Source organism: Euprymna scolopes, chromosome 26, assembly GCF_053919585.1.
Source record: "Euprymna scolopes isolate OS-2025 chromosome 26, ASM5391958v1, whole genome shotgun sequence".
Classification (NCBI taxonomy): Eukaryota; Metazoa; Mollusca; class Cephalopoda; order Sepiida; family Sepiolidae; genus Euprymna; species Euprymna scolopes.
The window spans coordinates 50635162-50657414 of NC_136507.1; the positions used below are offsets into that span (position 1 = coordinate 50635162).

The 22253-nt window shown below is 33.4% G+C and overlaps 1 protein-coding gene across 4 annotated transcripts in view; it reads right to left on the reverse strand.

Annotated features, from left to right (window-relative positions):
- The window catches only part of LOC145248030 (divergent protein kinase domain 1A-like), a 226703-nt gene that overhangs the window by 99556 nt on the left and 104894 nt on the right, over positions 1-22253 (reverse strand). The window contains exon 4 of one of the 4 annotated variants that reach the window (XM_080109750.1): positions 10093-10189. The exons of 2 other annotated variants lie outside the window; for them this stretch is intronic. The gene's annotated coding sequence lies outside the window, so the exon portion shown is untranslated. Of the gene's footprint in view, positions 1-7301; positions 7369-10092; positions 10190-22253 lie in introns of all 4 variants that reach the window. One more of the 4 variants, XM_080109751.1, reaches the window with a different exon arrangement.

Below are 22253 nucleotides of genomic sequence, written 5' to 3' on the forward strand. Positions count from 1 at the left end.
TAAGTTTAGCCAAACTAATTTTGAAATAGGGTATATCAAAGGAACACATATAAAAACGATACCACTATAAAAAACAAGTTAAATACTAGATAAAATTGAGCAAACATAATTACCAAAATTACAGAAAAAGATAAAAAAAAAAAAAAAAAAAAATGGTGAAGTTTGTTGAGTGAAATGAATTATTGAAAGAAAATTAATTGAACTAATAGAAATGTTAAATAAAAAAATGTCACATTTCAATATTTTTTTAATAATTAAATTCTCAGGGTTGTCGAAATTAAAAATTAAGTGATTTTTTTTTTTATTAGGCTTCTTTCAAAGCTTGTTACCTTGAAAAATACATTCAAAACCCTGTTTTTTTTAAATAAATTGAAAAATAAATGCAATTAAAAAAATTTAATTGATAATTGAAACTTTAAAAACATTAAACATTGAAAAATTACTTATCTCACAAATTAACGTCCAATAAAGTAGATCCAGTCTTCATACAGGAATTTGGTTATAATAAATATATCTTTCCCAAACTTAAAAATTAAATTTTTTTTTTTTTTTTTTTTTTTTTTTGAGAGAGAGAGTGCTTTAAAATCGCCGGGGAATGCCGCCTAAAATTTTAAAGAAGTAAATTTTAGGAGTTTAGTGCCTTTCAAAGACGGTTATCATAATTTATTATCATCATTTAATTTCCTTTTTTTTCCTCCCCCCCCCACACCTTTCCACGTGGTTCAGTAGTTAACCAGTGCTCCTGTTGCTGTCAGTCAGCTATCTTTACCTAAATTTTAATTTCTAGTTAAAAGAATTTTTCATGAATGGAATCAGCATTTTTAAAAATCATTTTTTTAGTTGTATATATTGTATTTACTCTTTGAAGTTAAGGAGGGTAAAAAAAAAAAATGGTGACACCTAGATGGTGACGTAGGCAAAAAAAAAAAAAAAAAAAGACACTGCGATTTCGACCCTCACTAATAAAACTGCTCTGAGTGACTAGTTGGTAATTTTTTGTTCCTTTCTTTTTTATTTTGCTCCTCCAATTTATTTGGATGCTTCATAGTTAAATATTTTAACATGTTGGTTGTGGTCATGTTAGATGGTTTTATTCCTCGCGATATTTTAATTTGACAGACTTTGCAAATGGCTTTCAACTCATCTTCAAAAAGACTTTTTTTTTGGACTTTGGGCCATATTAGAAAATTCAGTTTATCTGTAAACAAATAATTTACTATTAAATTTTGTTTTAAAGCTAGTCACTTATTTGGATAATTAATTGAAAATAATCCGCTAAAAAAGACAAAAAGAAAAAAATATAAAGGGATGGGGTGGTAAATTGTACCAACCGGTAGTTAACAAAAAAAACTTATAGAATTTAATTTTTGAAACCAATGTATAAAAGTTTACATAATGAAATGCAAATATGCATTTTCAGGTTTGTATTACTGTACACATAGATTCGAAAAAGTTGTCAAAAAAACAAATATATAACAAACAAATAATATCAAAGGCAAGATAAGTTACTTTTCTACCAAACTGGGTAATTTATTTTGTTTTTATTCAATGTAACATGTTTATTCAGCTCGAAAAACATGCAGTGTTTACCGATGTATTGGAAAATTCAAAATGGCGCCCGACACTTTCTTTAACATGGTAAGTTCGGGAAAAGGTGTTATAAATAATAAACTAGACAAAATACTATTAAAAAAAACACCGAATATATGTCAAAATATGTCACGGTAACATATATTGAGAGAGTTTCTAGCAGTATTTTGTATAGTTTATTATTTATAACATCTTCTCCTGAACTTACCGTGTAAAAGAGAGTGTCGGGCGCCATTTTGAATTTTCCAATACATCGGTAAACACTGTATGCTTTTCGAGCTGAATAAACATGTTACATTGAATAAAAACCCGAAAAATATATCCAGTTAGGTAGAAAAATAACTTATCTTGCCTTTGATAACATTTATTTGTTATATATTTGTTTTTTGACAACTTTTTCGAATCTATGTGTACAGTAATACAAACCCGCATTTTCTTTTGAATTTTTTTTTTGGTTGACTGTGTTCAATTCACACATGGTTGATGCGGTTCAATATTGCTAAACTATAAGTCCTTAGTAAAATTCTATTTATAAATACTTTTTAAAATAAAATTATTTAATTAATCGTAAATATTATTTAGACATAAAAATTAATTGATTACAAAACCTTTTAAAAAAAAAATATATTAATTTCTTTTTCGTTCGGCAAAAAACTGCGCAAAACACTTTTAATTTTCAATTTAAAATTCTAGAAAAAAGATTATATTATTCTGCTTTTAATATAATCAAATTCAGGGTTTTATCTTTCTGGAGAAAAAAAAAAAAATAATGGATTTTATTTCAATGAAATTAAAAAAAAAAAAAAACTTGACTGAATTGAATTAATTACCCTTAAATTAACGAAGGGGTTATTTAATAACTTTAGGTTTGGAAGAGATATGGGGTCGATTTTTTTAAAACTTCAAAAGAAACCGACTACTGTCAAAACTTTGCGAAATAATACAACGTGATCAATTTCATTTTAGAAATATTTCTTTCAAAAGCCTTCTTTTAAAAAAGAAAAAAAAGTATATTGTTCTATTAAACCTTTTACTGTTTAAATAATTTGACTTTGCTCGTTTTATTTTAAGAAAATATAAGTTGAAAAAGCATTTTCATTCACTATTAGAAGATTTGTCAGTAAAAAAAAACAATCGCCAAAAAGATAAGCGTTTTTTTTTATTTTTACTTGCAATGTAGAGCCCTGCATACTTCTTTTCAAGTTAACTCCTTTGTAGTTTTGATTACAATAGATCTGAATGAATGAACCTTGTAAGGGAGGGGCACTAAGCATTGCCCTGTTAATAATGAATTTCTTTGGTTTCTTTTTATTCCTCTCCTGCGGTTAGAAATATCAGAAAATTTTTTTCTTTTTTTTTCAACATCAGACTAAAAGAATCGTAATGAAGGAATCGGAAAATTAAGGTATTTTTTAACGATGCGATTCCGATTCCGATACCTCCCAAAATACACGATTCTTACGATTAACGATTCCGATTCCGATTAATCGTCCCACCACTAATTATTACCTATCAGGTAGCTTCATACTTAGTGTTTCAATCTATTGAAAAATATATTTTATTATAAATTTCTTCTAAATGAAAAAAAAAAAAAAAAGGTTTTAGTTTAATGAAAATAACTTTTTGAAAAATTGTAAAAAAAAAAAAAAAAAAAAAAAAAAAAGTTTAATGCTATCTACAAAAACTCTATAAGTGTCTTTGTAAAGAAGTGAGTCAATGTTTATCACTTGTTAAAGACAATCTGTCCATACCATACAAAATGCAATATCTGCAAAATATATTTAAATTATTTTCTTTTGAAATTAACAAAGACTATCTTATTGAATAGTTTCAGAAAATACTTAGCACAATATGAACATTTGAGGAGTTTTGGAACATTAGGACTATTGTCTTTATCAGTCTTTCACTGAATTACTGCGCGTACATAGAAAAAAAAAGATAAACTTCGCAGGGCCATATCTTCTAAAGTAGGCTAGAAACCCCTCACAATTTTTTTTGAGAACTTAAGCAGTCATAGATGCTATAAAATAAATATGATGAAAATTGAAGAGGACATATTTTCTCTAGACTGACCGTAAGCTACTTAGGTAAAAAATTGATGATTTGGGGGACATGCTTTTTGGTGAGCAAAATTTTATTTTCTACCAGGTATGGGGTTAAAATAAATATTCGGATTCTACAGTCCTTAAATGCCCTTCCTACCAAATTTCAGAAATATTGAATGTATAGAAGTACTTTTTTTTTTTAATTTCATAAAACACTGAAATTTCGTGACGTTTCGCAGCATAAATTTAGAAGCAAAATATGCAATTTTTACACCCCCCCCTCTAAAATCTGAATGGTAAGGTTTTGGACCAAATAATTTGGCAAATTTTCCTAACTCATGAAGGGTAATATTTGTGCCAAATATCAAGTAATTCAGTGTCGGTGGGTGTAATGGCCTGGTGAATTGACATGGAATGACCACATACATCCAAAGTAGTTTATTCACTGCAATTTAGGAACAGGTTTCATATTGCAAAAATAATGAGTCAATTTGTGTGATATTAATTAAAAGCAAAACAAATCTGATTGCATCAAACAATTGTAAGATAATAATTGATCTATTCTTTGGTTTCTTTGTTCTAACTTATTTCACTCATTAGTGTAGCGCTCTCATTCAATTTGCTGTTTTAATACCTTAGTGTAATACAACTTCTTATTCTAGTAGCTTCTTTCCAAGAATTGCAGGCTTGTAGAACTATCTTCATGCTGACCGTTTTCCTCTTACATATAGCATTGGTCTCTTCAAGACTAAGATCAATAGGCATCTGCTTTCATGATAATTATCTTTCATTCTTGTTAGATCCTCACATCAAGTGGCTTCATACCTTGTCTGGAGTGATTTCCATAAAAAAATACATAGAAATTAAAAACATCTTTGGGTTAAACATGAATCATTAAGATTGAACTCATAAGGTGAGGTTACAGAACGACTGCAACAGTGTATGCTACCTACCACATTAGATTAATCTGCATACACGTGTGCTAATAGTGAGGAAATGTGTCAATATAAACAAGTCAACTGCAAGACTTAGCAACATTTGCCAAAAGTTTCATTAACTCTTTTGCGACAACCAAAAGTTCAAGATTTTGCAAAATCATCTATCAATAATGCCTGAGAATGCAAGGAATCTAGGATAAAAATAATTTTGATATTGTTTTGGAATTTTTTAGATGAGGATTGACAATTTGGATTATTTGGATTACTGTTCTCATCTTTAGTGTTATTTTGACAACGTTTCAGCCAATATAACCTCAGACCTTCTTCAGGTGTATCTTAACAAACTAGGGAATCTTCCTGTCAAACTCTATAATCTGTACAACATTTTGAATAAAACTCTTTAATATACAGTGGTAATTTGTTCGTATTTTTTAAACCATGGTCAAGTTGAAGTTGTAAGTAATTCTTAATTGTATTCTTAGTATTGCCTGTACTGAGGATTGAACCATCAATCTCCAGAAGACTCACTTAGAACTGATTATTATTTAGCACTTTATCTATTATGTCATAAATCCTTACTGATAATAAAATTTGATCTTTTCAAATTTCCTTCTGTGAGTTTTATCACCTCATCTGATGTTTGCCTTTGTTACACACAAGATGAAGACAATACTTATTTTGCTAAGATATGATTGTCATGCAACTCCCACTTCATGAAGCCAATTGCATGATTGTTGCTGTCTTAGATTAAGCTATTCCATAACCCAAATTTTTAAATATCAACTTTTTGCCTTTATCTAATTTATAACTTTTTTCTTTCAATAGAAAACAATCTAATATGTGCATTATTTTGTGCAAGGATTGTACAAAGATTCATGATCACATTATAGGCACAAATCTAACATTAAATGGGTGGAGTGGAGGTAGAAATAAAAACAAAACATCTCAAAAGTCAAACAATAATTTAAAATTTAACATTTATATTAAATAAACACCCAATCAATTTTCTTCATAAATGATAATACATATAGAATATTTATTATTATTTACAATTTTCCAACAGGTTGCCTCATTTTTCATAATTACATTTTGACCATTTTGCCTGTGGATATTATTCATGTCTTGAGAAACTCTGGAAACATCATGAAATTTTTAACCTAACTTACCTGGAGCCCCAATATTTGGGTTGAGTTCAAAATACTATACAGGCCGAACCACCCAGGTATCTTAAGAAGGTCAGCGGACAAAATTGTTGAAATGTAATATTAACAATCAAGAGGAGGAAACAAGTTTGAAAATTGTGAATAATAAAATTTTCTCATCCTAAAAATATAGACAAATTTAACTTTTGTATTATTTGGATGCTTCAGACTACGGTTTTCATCTTGAGCGTTATTTTCACAATGTTTCAGTTAATGTAACCTTCAACCTTCTTTAGTTGAATTTTGTCAAACTCGGGAATCTTTCTGTAGAGCTTAGAAATACGTGACATAGGGAATGAAGTACTTGGTAAAATTAAGTTGTAAGTTACACTCTTCTGAAGACTGATGTTCAATCCTCAGTGCAGGTGACACTAAAAATACAATTGTGAATTACTGAGGACTTCTTCCCAGTCATGATTGATGGAAAGAATGCTAACCCTGTGGATTAAATAAAGGATTCTGTTCGAAATTCTGTGTAGATTCCAGAGTAGGACAAGATACACCAAAAAAGGTTGGAGATTACATCGACAAAATAACACTGAAGATGAGAACAGTTGTCTGAAGAAATAATCAATCCTCATTTCAAAAATTCAGGAACATAAAACATAAGTTTGTTAATTTGCAAGTTATAAGGAATTACAATAAGTCAGGTGAAAAAAAAAGGTTATAAGAACACAAGAAGTCTGGATATTTTGGAAAGTTTGGGTCTAAAAACTACAAAATCATATGAGTGCTATTCACAGTTATTCATGCAAAAAAAAAAAAGTGGAGGAAAAAAGGAGGAAGGTTATTTTATAAGCAAATAGCATTAAAAGATTTTAAATGAGTGAACTAATTCTAATCATTCTTTTATTTAAAATTTTCAGGTAGACACTCACTTGTTTGATATGATAGAGGTGCATATAAACATTCATATTTCCTATTAGTCTAAGCATACAAATAAATCATCAGGAAGATACTTGAATCTTGCATTTAAACTTTAATTTAAGACAGAAATTACTTTCTAATGAACAGTTTATCGCTTTAAAATTTCCAATGGTCACAAAGTGAGCCATTTTAGTTTATTATTAAGAAATGGCTATTCAAAATGAAATATTGATTTCAAAGGAAAGAACATACTGATGACAAAAATTGAGAATCTCTGACTTTTTATATATATATATATATATATATATATATAAATGGATAAAAATAAAAATGGCCAGCATCTGTTTCCTTTGTGACCATTCACGATTCAATTCTGGCAAAAATTAAAGTTTAAATGCAAAGATCAAGTATTATGGTTTATTTGTGCTCTCAAACCATTGGAAAATCTGAATTTCCAAATGCATCCTGTTTGTTATCAACATACTAAAAGTGCACGCTGCTACAAAGTTCACAGGGGAAGCAATTAAACTAGAGGTTCTGGCGCCACCAATAACTGCAGATGATTAAAAGACTAGATCAGTGGATAGAGGCCAGTAGCAGACAGCAGGGAGTGTCTTTAACTAAGGAAACAAAACAAAACTAGTTGTCAAATACTGTACCAGCCAAAACAAGCAAATTATGGAAAGCACATAGAAATGGTCAGATAATTAAGCCATTCGAGGAAAACTGAAAAGATAACAGATAAGTCACAGAGAAATGTTCATGGGTCGTTTGTTTGTTTTTCATTTGCTTTCACATGATTCATAGCATGGAATAAAAATAAAACAATGAAAGAGAAGCATTCAAAATAGACTTGAAGGGGAAAAAAATGATTATTACCTGCAGGCTGAAACTAAGACCTTGAAATCTAGAGAACTTCCAGCCAAGGTGTTTGATATTTTTGACACCACTATAATCTTTTATACACATCAATAAAAGGAAAAAAAAATCTTCAATAATTTTCCTTGTTCTCTTGGCTATCATAAAACTTTTTTTCTTTCTTTATTTTACTTTTTTTCTGTGCATGTGGTTTTTTTTTTCAATACTTGTTTTAATATCATCTTGTGTTCTAAAGAGAAACAAGTTGTGAATAATGGAATTTTAAATAGTTGTCATTATCCTTTTTACTTAAAAACACACATGTTTTTTTTCTCTAATTATGGGGATGGAACATTAAAATGGATTTTAAAAGTTGAAGAGTCCCGAGTCTCTACTTACTTCGCATGCATATCTAATATATAAAACCCAACTGGTCTATTTTTTTCAAGTCAGACTGCAACAGTATTTCATCTGACAAATCAATCTGATTCTGCCTACCCAATTCGTCTTTCCAACATGTTCTTTACAACAAATCACGCATTTTGCTTCATTTTGCCCTCTAAATATTACTTGTTCTGGCTAGGAAGATTATTAAAAAAGGGACATTTTTCATTGTTAACCTATACAACAGCTTATAAAATTAATAAAATAGCTTATAAAAACGTAATTTATAGCTTGATTCAAAAGACAAGCTTACATATGTTTGCCAATCACATGCTAGTAGTAAAAAAAAATTAAAATCATGACAATTTTTAATGTTGGAGTCTTAAACAGAAACAATCAACAAGGCTGAAGCATGTAATATTTTAAGCAAAATTTGAAATTAACAAAAAATTTATCAAAATACACCAAAATTTTAACAGTTTCACTATTACTAAAAAAAAAACAAAAAAAAATTAAAGCACTTTTCTTCTAACGATGTGATTGTAAATGATGAAATCTTGACATTTACCTAAAAGTTTGCAAATCAGGCCATTTTAAAATGTTTCAATATTATAAAGTTTAAGATATCAGAGACGATGACAATGCAATATCAAGTTGAAGACACTGTTTGGGTCGAAAGAAGAACAAGGTAAAAGGTAGAAAAGACAATATTGAAGAATTCTATAATATTTTATTTATTATTTACCTGTCATACTGTCTTGAATAAAAGATAGGAGTCCCATATTTATTTTATTCTCAAAAATCTAAAGTCTTGTCTTCATGATGACGCTTTTTTTTGTTTGTTTTTTTTAAATATTTTTTAAACCCACAAACTGAATAATTGATGAAATTTTAAAACTTTTAAATACCAACAGATCAAACCAAATATCAGCTTCTCAAACCCAGTGTTTTGGGTTTTAATCTGTTTCACAAAAAGAGATGGACATAATTATGATCATCAAGTAAAAAAAAAAACCTTCAAATAGAAAGTTACTACTAAAATAGATGGCCTTGTCTAATTTTTCTAACACATTATGGGTCAGGATTTACAATATCGATATAAAAGATTTCTACCAAATTTCATCTATATTCATCACTGAGTGACACGTGCAGATATAGTCAACTTTATAAAGTTGATCTACATCTCAAAACTTTCACTTAATCAAATTTTTAAATATTTATTTGGATAATTCTGATTTTAAATGTTTAATCTAGTTTCTAAACGTTTTTATTTTTGTGTAACTTAAAATAAATTACATACCTCAAGGAAGCCTTACACAGGAAACAAAATTATATACCATATCCTTCTCATTATATTTTCATCATTGTTCACATGGTAAATAGAGTATATTTTTAATAATTTGTTTAAGAAAAAAAATGAATATTTTTTTTTTTTTTTCTAAATATTTTGGTAATACGAAATAAAATTCATACTACTAATATAACTTCACCGGAGTTTTTGTTTACACGCACAAAAATTCTAAACTTAAACGTATCAAATAAACATAAGTAACCGATATCATATATCTAACATTTAAATATAGACAAAAAGAAAACAAATTTCTGTAGTTAATTATCCTTCACCAGCAATGTTGAATAGACACAAGGTAAATCAAGGTAGTTTCACATGTACAGATTCTGTCCACTGAATGAACACTGATTATTAAAGGCAGTTTTGCACTGGTGTCATACAGATATCACTAAATGTATTCCCAATAATTGTTGTATTTTTAATAACATAACAGTTTAGATGATTACAATAACATGAAAATATTGGACATGTTTAATAATATTACTATATGAAATCAAATAAAAAGTTAAAAATGAATTAGCTAATCTTATTTATTCTAGGGTTGAGAAATGTTGATATAGAGTAAACTGGAAAAGAAATAGTCAATAACAAGAGTTATATGAATCAGGGTGATTCATCTCAAATCATATATATATATATATATATATATATATATATATAAGAGCCAAGAAGACTTGCATCTATTGACCTATGCAAGGCAAAAACACAAGAAATGATAAAGAATAAAGAAAAGAAATGAAAAGGAAGGAACAGACAAAAGTGATTTTTTTTTGTTTAAAGAGCAAAGAAAAAAAAGCGCCTAAAGATCGTTTTCATGTCTACAACCATGCAAAAGTTACAAAAATCACTCGCTATACCATCGTTTTCTTGCAGAGTTTAATAAAATTATAGATTTCATCAAGTACAAAATTGACTTCATCTGCCTAAAGTTGAAAAGTTGCACTATCATGATGGCTGAAAGGAAACAGGATTCAGATTAGACCTTCGACATTAAAATATGATTAAAGGATGAAAAAGATTGGTTTTAATCAACATTTTCTAAAAGTGATGCATGTTCTTTATGTCTATTATGTATAGAGACACAGACATTTTAAATTTATGATAAACATAAAAACTTGTATGAAATAAAGAATTCGAAACAAGTCGCAAGCTTTATGGCTGTAATTATTTAATCTTTCAAATACCTATATTAACTAAAATTAATTGAAGATGACTGAAGAGAATATTAAAAAACTATATATTTTGTAAAGCCATTATTATAATAAAGCCATATGAGTTTTAAGAGAAGTAATTGATTAGAGAAGTCTTACCTTGAAGTATATAATGAAACACAGTTACAGACATTGGATCACTATTTCGAAGTTGAGACTAAATCAAGTAAGATTTTCTACTAAAAAGCACAAAAAACTACAAAAAAAAACTACAAAAAAAACAAACTATTTTGTCTTCTTTCTCAACACCAGAATATTTCTTGCATTATGATAGCCTTCTATGACTCCTCTATATGCATATTATATGCTATGCTTGAAGCAAACTACAACAGTTTATTACAATAGAAGTATTTTAGACAAAGTTTGTAATTTTGGAATATGAATAATTAGGATTTCAAAAGTGCTTTTCCTGACATCATGTACAAAGTGATGTATGTGTATATATATATATATATATATATATATATATATATATATATATATATATATATATAGCCAGTAGAGTTTAGTTTCCTAGAAGTAAATCCAAGGAAACAACATGTGTCTACCAAAACAGTGCTCACTGAGTGAACAGAGCAGGTATATTAATTTTATTTATACAAACATTAATGGCTACATATGTGCATACATGTTTCTGTAATCCCCCACGTTGGGGGATTACGTCTTCAGGCCAAGAATTACCGTCGAAAGTATAAATAAAATTAATATATATATATATATATATATATATATATATATATATATATATATAGTGAGGCATGATATGAGTGAACACTAATGGTTGTATAAAAAAACATTCTGAACAACAAAAATGTTATTAAATGAACAATATTTAACAAATTATGAGCTTAATTATCATTTTCTTTTAAATAGCTACATTTAAAATGTTAAGATATGATGTAGCCGTGTTATAAATGACCACCACAATCAATTACAACATTTTCAAACCTCAATAACTTTGTTATTAATCTAGCTAGAGATTTAATTAAAGTGTACAATACCATAGTATATGCCAAAGGAAGGCGACGGTGAATGATAAAATATGCTTTGAATAATACTTTGTAGAATACACATCCTTAATTGAAAATATCAAACACATGATGCACAATACTCATACATTTATCCGATGTGAGTTATTAAAACCATTATCTCATTATTATCCCATAATATCATTGAAGAGATGATTAAGAGACCTTATGTGTTTAAATCAGTATTCCAGGCAAGTAAGTGGATAATATTGTGTTAACTTCTAAGATTTGTTCATGCAAACACATGCACATACACATATAATCTATCTACATATTTATAAAAGTGGAAATGTCTGTGTGTGTGTCTGCTGTGTACATTTCCCTACCAAATAACTCCGTAAATTTTCGGTCTACAGACTCGAAATTTGACATACGGGGTATTGAGATTTGGGAAAATCTTTTTGATTGGGTTTCGGCCAGAAATTTGGCTGTTAAGGGGTCAAAGTTCAACGATTTGATCTTTGAGAACTATACCAAAATCCTCCCACAACTTTGGATATAAACACTTGAATTTTTATATATAGGTTACTTGGACATGGATCTAATTTTATAATTTGATTTTAGCCCAAAACAATAAATTTTAAGGTGTCAAAATCAGGGTCAAAGTTTTAAAAAAAATTGACCTCTGCGGTCTCTACCAAATTACTCAGCCATTTTTTGGTCTAAACATTTGAAATTTTACATAAAGTGTATTCAGACATGCAGCAACCTTTTAAATCAGTTTTTTGGCGAAAATTTGGCTGGCAAGAGGTCAAAGTTGACAGAATTGACTTTTGCAGACTCTATTAAACTCCTCTGCCAATTTTGGGTCTAAACATTTGAAATTTTAGATGCAGGTTTCTTGGACATGGTTCAAACATTTTAATTTGAGCCAAAAACAATAAATGTTAAGGGGTCAAAATTGGAGTCAAAGTTTTTAAAAATTCGACCTCTGTGGTCTCTACCAACTTTTCTCTATGGTAGTTAAGGAAGCCTATTACCATACATATTCACACTTTTTAATATACGCACATAAAGTTATGAACAGTACATAAGGCCCGAGCAAAGCTGGGTTGAACTGCTAGTTTATAAATAATTAAAATAATCTATTAATAGGAAGGCAGTTTTGAATGACAAAGTGGAGCAAGACATCAAACAAAATTCTGGTTAGGAAAATTAAAGAATCTGTTCTCCCTGAAGAGAAAAAAATACACTGGTTGTATGCTTACGATCGCTTGATTCTCAAATAGGCAAATATAGATATAACAGAAAATCATAACATAATCATTAAAAATATAGTCCTAAGGGAGGCAAAAAGAGATTAGCTTCCTATCCAAGAAAAAGAAACGAGAGAGACGAGAGTCTAGACGGGAGATGGAAGAAAAGTGAAGACTTATGGGCTATAGAATATGCTAACGCTAAACATACCAAACAAAAAACAGAAGACAAAAACCTGGAGGGAAATATATTACACTTTTGTCCAGACAAAAATAATGTTCCATCCCAGAAAATAACCTGTCGAAGATATAACAGCATGAATGTGTTCAATGAGGTTGAGCTGGACTATATAAAATCAGAGTTAGCAACTCTGATAGGAAAAAATATCCACTGGAAAGTCTCATCATCAATTAATATGCCACAATACAGCTAGAACCAAATTACCATTCATCTGTGGATCAGCTAAACTGTCTGTGCCCAGGACTCTCCATTGTAAATCACATTCATTGTGACACCACACGGCCCTGACAGGTTGCTGACCCCAATGTTGTATGCCATGGATTTTTCATTCATCTTCTTATGGCCGTGTTGTAATCTCTTACATATTGACGACCATCAACTGAAAGCGCATGGACTCACAATTGTAAAAATAAAATAACATTGGAAAAATAAATACATAGACTCCAATGCTTTATATATATATATATATATATATATATATATATATATATATATATATATATATTGATTGATTGAACTATGGATGTGTGTGACTATTAACCCTCTACACACTAAGGCCCACATCTACATCCAGTCGAAGCTGGGTTCACCTGTTTCTGTCAGTTCATCTAGATCTCCCAAAGCTTTATCACCGTGGCCCAAGCCATGATCCATTTTTAACTGCATCCAGCTCTCAACTAGTTAAGCATCCAACTGAACTTCCATCAAGTGTACTGTTGTAAAGTGTCCAACTCACTGTCGTAAAAAGTCATAAAGCCCCCTGCCAATCCTCAGCATCATAAAAATCATGTCAATTCTAAAGTACCCACAAGCCAAATCTAAATATATCTACATGTCCATTATTTGATCCTTCCATTACAGTCATTCATCATATCCTAGTTTAAACCTACCCTTATTTCTCCTTTGTCTGTGTTAAGAACAAATTCCTGTCTATTGTCTATTCATAAACTACTTTCTACTTCTTTCATTACTTATACTTTTCTCTCTTACTTCCTAGCACTTAGACTCGACTATAAAATCACATCACTAGCAGGATCCTTTTTATCAAGTGGTTCTCTGACAGATTTCTCACTATCAATTGTTTGTATCTATATCTAGTCACAACCACTAGATCGCCTTCACTGAACCCTTGTTCTTTCTCTCCATTATCACCAGGAACAACTGCTAACACCTGAATCACCACCATTACTTCTAGAATTTCCAGAGCCAGATGATGAACAATTGAGTAAAAACACCATTGAAGAAGTTCAAATGATGAGGTTGGAGGAAAGATCCCAACTGCATAAAATCCAAGCTTCAAAAGCTATAAAAGTGGTAATAAAAATACCATCACTTTCTGAAAACTTGTTCCATCTCACACATCCCATACAGAACTGAAATAAGTTACATATGCTGCAAGACTGCAATGTCAGAAATGCACTCCCTCAACTCCAAAAGCAATTTGAGTCCAGAACCCTAATCACAACACCAGCTTGAAGCTTTAAAACCCATGTAAAAAGAATTATCTCAAACTAAACAATTTCTTCCAGCCTCTACAGTGTAAAGGCAGCTAAAAAACATCAAGCTCAATTCAAAATTGAATCTTTGATATTATCATCCAACAATCTTATTTATTAGCCACTATACTTGAGCAGCGTTTGGCCTTGGGAAAATGGTGACACATAAGTATAATAAATAAAAGCTGTAAAGAGTAACATTCACATATTTCCAGGATATATATTGCGTTATTGTCTTATCTTTTCACAAACAATTCTTAAAGCTACCATTCTCCTCAACAGGCCTAAACATAATCCCTGAGAAAGGTCAAGAGGATGGATGAAACGAAAGCAGTTGGGTAATCTACACAAAAATCTCAATCAAGTTTTTGACCATGTATGGTAGAGGTAGAAATACAGTATTAGTCTTATTGGCAGTGAGCACTTCTAAACATTCGATTAGCAGTCACAAGCTATGAGTAAACTAAATTTCAATGTTTATATAAACACTGTCAACTGCCTAAGAATGTTTCGTTCATTTTTAGAAAGAGCTTTGCGTTATCGCTAATAGTAGTTGGTGATATCACTCAGAGTGCTCACTAAAAGGATCCTCTTTGGTTTGATGGATGATGCTATTGTAGTACTTACCAACAAAACAAACGCCCACATGTTTGTGCCTTGTGTAGGCATGTGCAACAACAAAACTTGGGTTTTTATAAGCGGAAGTTTCGAGGTTGTCAGGAATCTCCGGGCGCATGCGCAAGAGGAGGGATTGAGAGAGTGGTATAAAAGGCAGGTCGAGTGAGAAGGTTGTTGTTGTTGTCATTGAACGTTACAGTGACGCGTGCGTTAGCAGTTGATTAAGAAGTTGTTTTTTTTTTTTTGTGTCAAGTCGTGCACCTCGGTGAAGGTAAAGGTCATATAAGTCGTGCACCTCGGTCATAAGCTATTTCGGCGATTTCGTTTTGTCTCTTTTCCTGGACAACTATGGCTGGGGCAAAGTTTGATTTAAAACTGATACCCGAATTCAACGGATCCACTTCTGTTGTCGACTGGGTCGAAAGAGTTGAGCTGACCTGCAACCTCTGTGAAGTAAAGGGGGTGCATACCGTGATTCCCCTGAGATTGGCTGGAGGCGCCCTGAGTGTGTATCAGCAACTTAGTGCCGTGGAGAAGGCTGATGTTACCTCTATAAAAAATGCTTTATACAAGGCATTTGCCATGGATCCCTGCACGGCCTACGAAACATTTGCTTCTAGGAAGCTCATGCCAGGAGAAACCGTGGACATCTTCTTCGGAGCTGAAGAAACTTGCAGTTCTATTTGGCAATGGAGTGTCAGAGCAGACACGGGTGTATGCATTTGTGGCCGGCCTTCCCACCCATGTTAAGCAACTGTTGAGGGCTTCCACCAGTGTATCTGTAACGCCCATGGAACATTTGTTGGAATGCGCTCGAGCCATTATTAGAGATGAGGAGGACCGATGGCACAGGCAGCCAAGACTAATGCTGAAAAGAGTCCCAGTTTGAGACCCACAACCAATGGGAGATGTTTCTGCTGCGGCCAGCGAGGCCATTTCGCAAGAAGTTGTACTAACAAGGGGCGGGGGTGCCCGCGCCGTTTCCAATGTGGTAGTTATGTACATTTATCCAAAAATTGTGCGAGAAATGTATCAGGGGGCAGGACGTCAGCGCCGCCCTGTTCACCGGACAAGATTTAATTGAGGCGCAACCGACAATAAATGTGTACATGGACCAAGTGCCTTGTTCAGCTCTTCTCGACTCCGGGTGCTCACACACCATCATAAGTGCCAAGTTGTGTTGAAACTGGACAAAGCAGAACATCAAAGTAACCACAATAGGTGGCAATACGCTAGCTTGCTGTGGAGCCGAAACTGTCAAAGTCTACACAGGCTCTGGTGTGGCCGCAGACATTAATGTGCTGGCGATGCGAGGGGATTTGCTGGGATTCGATGTACTGTTGGGATATGATGCTATTAAGGCACTGGGGGAAATTGTTATCGGAAGAGATGGGACTGTGCAGTTTTTGGAAACCCCAGTGTGTGCTGCAGTTCACATTGACCGGCCTGATTTTAAGGTGGACTACGACCATCACCAAAAAGCATGGACTGCATCGTGGAAGTGGACAGAAGGAAGGGTGCCAACCGAACTCAAGAATAGCATTGCAGAGTACTCGATACCCAACAAGGCCCGTAATGAATACGAGAAGGAGCTTGAGGCATGGATCCAGGATGGATGGCTGATCCCCTACCCCAACAAGCTGGGACCACCCAAGGGTTTGATTCCCTTAATGGCAGTAGTCCAGCATAACAAATCTAAAGTTCGTCCGGTGCTGGACTATCGTGAACTCAATAGATACATTGAGACATACACTGCCAATGCTGACGTGTGCGCCAGCAAGCTGAGAGAATGGCACCAGAAGGGCTCCAATGTGTCTATAGTAGACTTGCGGAAGGCTTATTTGCAAGTGCGAGTGGATGAGACATTATGGCCGTTCCAGACAGTGTGGTTCCGGCGTCAGAGATACTGCCTTACTCGACTTGGCTTTGGGCTGAATGTGGCACCGCAAATCATGAAGACCATTGTAAATGCAGTGTTGTCCCAGGAAAAGACCACTGAGGATGCAACATCGGCCTATATTGACGATGTGTACGTCAATGAAGATATACAATCTGCGTCGCACGTCAGAGAAAAGTTAGCTCAATTCGGGTTGGAGTGCAAGGATCCCGAACGTCTGAGGGATGGAGCACAGGTATTAGGATCGGACATCTGCGGGAAAGACGGTACCTTACGATGAAGGCGTGGTAGTGAGATTCCAAACATCCCTGATGTTATTACGCGGCGGACTATTTTTTCCTTGTGTGGGAAACTTATTGGTCACTTACCAGCGTGTGGCTGGCTCCGAGCAGCTGTGGGCGTCATCAAACGCAGGGCAAGTTTAGTAATTACAGGTTGGGATGATGTATCTGATGATGCTCTTCTAACTCTGATGACGACAGAAACCCTAGAGAGAGTTGACAAGGAGGACCCTGCCCGTGGAGAATGGTGTGTCGATGGGGACACTGTGAATGTGTGGGTTGACGCTAGTTCTTTGGCATTGAGAGTGTTATTGGAGCAACGTGGAAATGTAATTGAAGACGCGTGCTGGCTGCGACCCGTGAATGATGCTCAACACATCAACCTGGCGGAACTGGATGCTGTGAAGGGTTTAAATCTGGCACTGCAATGGCAGTCAAAGAAGTTGCACTTGTGCACAGATTCTCTCTGCGTCTACCACTGGGTGTCCGACACTCTTTCGGGACGAACAAGAGTCCGCACTAAGGCAGCCAGTGAGATGTTAATCCGGCGGAGGCTAAACACTCTGAAGAGTCTGGTATCAGAGTATGACCTGTCGGTAAGTGTAATGCTCGTGGCATCACACTGTAATCGTGCAGACTAACTAACCCTCACAAATGGTATGAAGCTGTGAAGACAGGCGTGAAGTTTGCTGCTCGATCTTGCGCAGTTGGCGCGATTAGCTCATGCCAAATACAAAGAATTCATGTGCAAAGTGGACATCCAGGTATCAAAAGAACTCTGTATTTTGCGAGGCGTGTGGACCCGGCAGTGACAAAGGCAGATGTCAGGCAGATCATCAAGCACTGTGAAGCATGCCAGTCTATCGATCCTGCACCTGAGCAATGGCAGAAGGGGTGATTGGAGGTTGAGCATGTGTGGCGATGGATATTACCCATAACCCTTATCGACTATGGACCCACTCATTTTGCGGTGTGGCGGCAAATGACCAGGTAGGACTCAGCGAATGTTGTCCGCCAACTGTCATCTATCTTTTCTGAGCGAGGTGCGCCGGAAGAGATATTGATGGACAACGATGCTGCTTTTTGTAGCCACCAAGTTCGGCAGTTGTTGAATGAGTGGGGTGTCCGACTACGACTGCAATGTGCTCATGTGCCATCAGGGAATGGCATTGCTGAGAGGAGCCATCGCAGCATCAAGAGAATTGCTGCCAGAAAGCAATGCACCGTTACGGAGGCCACGTATTGGTATAACATCACACCAAAGGATGGGAAGACACTAACAACAGCACCGGCCAATGCCATACACACATACCGTATTAGGATAAAGGGCATTGACACTGTCCAGCCAATCGACGAGGAGAGTCATGACAAATACAAGGTAGGGGATCCAGTTTGGGTAAGACCCCCTGGAACCCGGTGCACCACCAAGTTCAAGCGAGGACGAATATCTGGAGTGGTCAGCCAGCAGTTGGTCCTTGTTGATTGAAGCCCACGCCATGTGCGCAATCTTCGCCCAACTAGTGAAGTACATCCCACAACTACAGAGAGCGATAAATCATCAGATGATGAGCTGCTGATAAGTGAAGTCACCGAGCAAGAGAGTGGTAGTTGTAATTCATCTGATCAGGTAGGACAGAACCAGAACCACACCTAGAACCTGAATCCGAGATTGTAAATACCACCCTTCGCAGAAACCAGCGAACTAAGAGGCCACCTGCGGAGTGCACTCTATGTGATCATCAGATCAGGGGGGAGTGTAGTACTTACCAATAAAACAAACGCCCACGTGTTTGTGCCTTGTGTAGGCATGTGCGACAACAAAACTTGGGTTTTTATAAGCGGAAGTCTTGAGGTTGTCAGGAATCTCCGGGCGCATGCGCAAGAGGAGGGATTGAGAGAGTGGATAAAAGGTAGGTCGAGTGAGAAGGTTGTTGTTATTGTCATTGGACGTTACAGTGACGCGTGCGTTAGCAGTTGATTAAGAAGTTGTTTTTTTTGTGTTAAGTCGTGCACCTCGGTGAAGATCATATAAGTCGTGCACCTCAGTGGAGGTGAAGGTCATAGCTATTACTTTGTAAGATCATAAACTGTATACAGTTATCTCCAATCTGTTTTAATTAATATGATCCTTTAGTGGTATCTTCCACTGTAAACTATTACCCTCGCCTGTTTAAATTAAGCACATCACAAAACAATGTCATATATGCATAGGAAAAAAAAAGATAAGCATGCAAGATGCATAAAGTTTTAGCATTATAATAGACAGTCACAGATCATTCATGTTCTGTTTCAATAGATGATACCAACCTTTTTGTTAATCTATATAATTATAAAACTCGAATGACCTTGTAACGGGTGTTGTAACCAACATCTGGTTTACAACTTCCAGTTGCACACACGTACATAAACATAAACCCATAACAGCATAAACAAATAAACACAAATCTCCATTTATTTATTAAATTCATTCTCCATTTTTTAAAACATTTCTTAAAAACATTCATACATTTTCTTCTACACTACCAATATAAATAAATAACCCCAAAAATGTTTTTTTTTTAATTTGCATTACAAATAAATAATCAATGCGACAATAAAACATATTGTTCTACTGTGTGTATCTTAATTGGGTTTTTTTTTTCGCGTTTAAATTATCCAAATAAATAATTGTTAATACTTTCTTCTTTTTTTTACATCTTTCATTTCTGCATTGTCTTAGTTTTATTGACCTTATTATTAACATATAAATTAAATATTTGACCCAATGGGTCATGAATGTTTGTTTGAAATAAATGAAAAAAGTTACATTTTATATTTAAAAAGCCATTCTTAACATGGGGAGAGTGTTTTTTAACTATTCTGTACTTTCAACTAACAATTTCATTTAAAAAAGATATATTAAAATTTAAATTTAATTATTAAGTATCTGTTCAGTGCACATTTACCTATAAGTATGGCAAACCGCTTATAATTCAATGGCTGTATGTTTTGTTTTCTTTTCAAAAATAAACAATTATAAACAGAACAACTCATAGAAATCTATATTCTTTTTTGATTTTAATATACTTTCATAGAAATGTTTCTGTTATGTCACAAAAAACTATTTCCTTTACGTCACAAGTGTCACACCCATACATTAATTCCATAGATAATATTACATACTGAGCCAACGGGTCATGGGTAGTCTAGTCATTTATATGATTGTTACGATGTGGCTCAAACATGTGTCTATAATTAACCTATATTTAAGGGGTGCGACACTGGTAGTAGCGAACTGAATTGAGTTAAAAATGCAAACTCATAGCAAATATGGTTTACTTGCCAACTCACGTACCAGTTGTTACACAACACTGATGTCCATTATTATACTTATCAGAATTAATCTATTTTATATTACTATATCTGCATGGTTTCCCACTTGACAATATGTTATTCTTTTACTGCATTTGATCAATGTGCTTGGTTACGCCAACTGAAAACGCCTCCATATTTTTAAATAAATCGACGACTTTTTAAAGGTTTTTGGGCGAAAGGGAAATATCACATGGAAAATTAGTGTAGATAAATAGTTTTCGAGATATAAATACTTGTATTTTAAAATGTAAATCACTGACAACCATGTTTGAATGGGCGGCATATGAAAGCGGCAACCCTAAGTTTTTTTTGTTTTTTTTTTTTCAGAGCAATTCTAAAAGCTGTTCTTAACATGGGGAGGTGTGGGAGGGGATATTCTGAAAGCCATTCTTAACATGGGGAAGTTGGGTGTGTTTATTCCGAAAGCCATTCTTAATATGGGGAGGTTGGGGGGTATTCTGAAAGCCATTTTTAACATGGGAAGGTTGGGAGATGTTTATTCAGAAAGGCATTTTCTTATTTTCAATCTCCCCATGTTAAGAATGGCTTCCAGAATAAACAGGTTGGACAACCAGTGCACATTGACCAAATTTCCTTGAATTTGAATTTTTGAAAGCAATTTTTTGGGTGGAATAAGCTAGCAATAACGTTGAATAAACGCTTGCATTCCACAGTTCGTCTGCTAAACCATTTCATTGAAACTATGGCGGCCAATTCAAATTACTAGAAATTACATTGCATAATTCAGGTACTTATATCTCGAAAACTATTTGCCTGCACTAATTTTCCCGGCGATATTCGTTTTCAGCATACTCGAAAACCTATAAAAGTCGTCAATTTTTTTTTTTAGAAAATGTTGAGGCGTCTTCAGTTGGCAGAACGGAGCACACTGAATCTGCATTCTATGGAAAAAAACTGTATCTAAAATGCAACTATGTATTTGTACTAAAAATAAACACAACAAAGAAAAAATTTAAATAAAGCAAGTTTCTTATCCTCTTGCATTCTACACTTAATTGACAAGTCAACCATATTATATTATAAAAGCTGCAGCCATACAGAGAATAATTTGTTAAGCATATTTGACAATCTGGCAGTACCTGTTATTTTTGTCATTATGTATAAGTGTATGTATGTGAAACTCAATTTATTTAAGGTATTTGCTAAATAGGTGGTCACTCAAATGAAGGAACCAATAAGATATTCATTGGAGAGAGAATAGGTTGTTATTTATTTTTATTTTTTTATTTGGCGACACTTTGATAAGACAGCAATGCTGACTTTTAAAGAGTGAAAAATTCTCATTGATATTAACAGCTTAAATTTTCTTTTTAATTTGTACTAAGTAAATGAATCAGTTTCTTAGTTAAGGTTAATTTCTTAAGCAGAGTTTATTTCTTGAGTACAGTCTATTATGTATGTAGTATTTTCTTAATCTATTATTTGTTTTGAAGATATTGTAGTATATTTGTGTTATATAGCTTTCTGAAGTATTACATATTTTTCAAATTTTATTCAATAATTTTATTTCTTTAATCTACGCTATTAATTGGTTTATCTTTGTGTGTTTAAATAGATCCTTTAATGTTTTTACATAAAAGTACTTTATGATTCTTTGTATTCTTGTATCCATTCACCTAGGATGGGTTTTATTCTTAATAGTTTATTTGGGTTAAAGTTGTTCCAGTGGATTTGA